This window comes from Chlorocebus sabaeus, chromosome 11, assembly GCF_047675955.1.
Source record: "Chlorocebus sabaeus isolate Y175 chromosome 11, mChlSab1.0.hap1, whole genome shotgun sequence".
NCBI classification, from domain to species: Eukaryota; Metazoa; Chordata; class Mammalia; order Primates; family Cercopithecidae; genus Chlorocebus; species Chlorocebus sabaeus.
Window position 1 is genome coordinate 52,935,969 of NC_132914.1, and position 1,183 is coordinate 52,937,151.

At 43.1% G+C, this 1,183-nt stretch overlaps 1 pseudogene; it reads right to left on the reverse strand.

Moving 5' to 3' along the window:
• Nucleotides 1-344: 344 nt before the first annotated feature.
• On the reverse strand, nt 345-1,183 carry LOC103238464 (large ribosomal subunit protein eL8 pseudogene; annotated as a pseudogene).

The following is a 1,183-nucleotide window of genomic DNA, read 5'->3' on the forward strand; positions in this document are numbered from 1 at the left end:
ATAATCATTCATAAACCACTGATTCTCTTGGGATCAAAATAATAGTTACTGATAAATAAAAATGTTATAATCATTAATCATAAAAGTGATCATAAAATCTAAGTAAAATCATACAATCAGACAATTTTAGTAAATGCTTTACTTTTTGATATATATATATACACACACACACACACTCAGAAGGAAAGATAAATTAAATTAATAGATAATTAGGATAGAAAAATAGGACACCAGTAATTTTTATCTTTCATGACATTTCTGTCTTGATTTTAATTTGAATTTAATCAAGTACAGATGCTTGTAGTTAAATTTCTTCTTTTTTTTTTGAAGGAAAATTTGTATTTTAATTATTTTTATGTACAGAAAACTCAACAGTGTACATTTAACCCAGTTTAGTGGCAAGTTCTTTAGCCTTTGCCTTTCTGAGCTTGGGGATATGAGCCACAGACTTGGGACCCAGGACATTGCCGCCCCAGTGACGGCGGATCTCATCGTATCTGTCGTTGTAATTGGTCCTGATAGCTTCCACCAGCTTAGCCAAAGCGCCTTTGTCTTCAGAGTTCACTTGTATGAAGGCGACAGTGGTGCAGGTCTTCTTGTGGACTAGACGGCCCAGTCTGGCCTTCCCCTTGATAATGCAGTAAGGGACCCCCATTTTACCACACAGGGCAGGCAAGAAGACAACAAGCTGGATGGGATCCACGTCGTGTGCAATCACCACCTGCTGAGCTTTCTTGTTCTCCACCAAGGTGGTGATGGTGTTAACTCCTGCTCAAAGGACAGGTGGTCTGTTAGTGGGGACGTCCCTTTTGCCAGCAGCTTTCTTCTCCGCCCGGGCCAACAGCCTCTGCTTCTTTTCTTGCTTTGTCTCTGGTCTGTACTTGTGGGCCAGCTTAAGCAGCTGAGTAGCTGTTTGGCGGTCCAGTGCCTGGGTGAACTGGTTAATAGCAGGAGGCACTTTCAGCCGCTTATAGAGGATGGCTCTCTGCCGCTGCAACCTGATAAAGCGAGGCCATTTCACAAAGCGGGTGAGGTCTCTTTTGGGCTGGATGTCCTGTCCAATGCCAAAATTCTTAGGTCTTTTCTCAAACAGGGGATTCACCACTTTCTTGGCCTCCTGCTTTTTCAGGACAGCAGGGGCGGGAGCCACCTTCTTTCCCTTGGCCTTCTTTCCTCTCGGCAT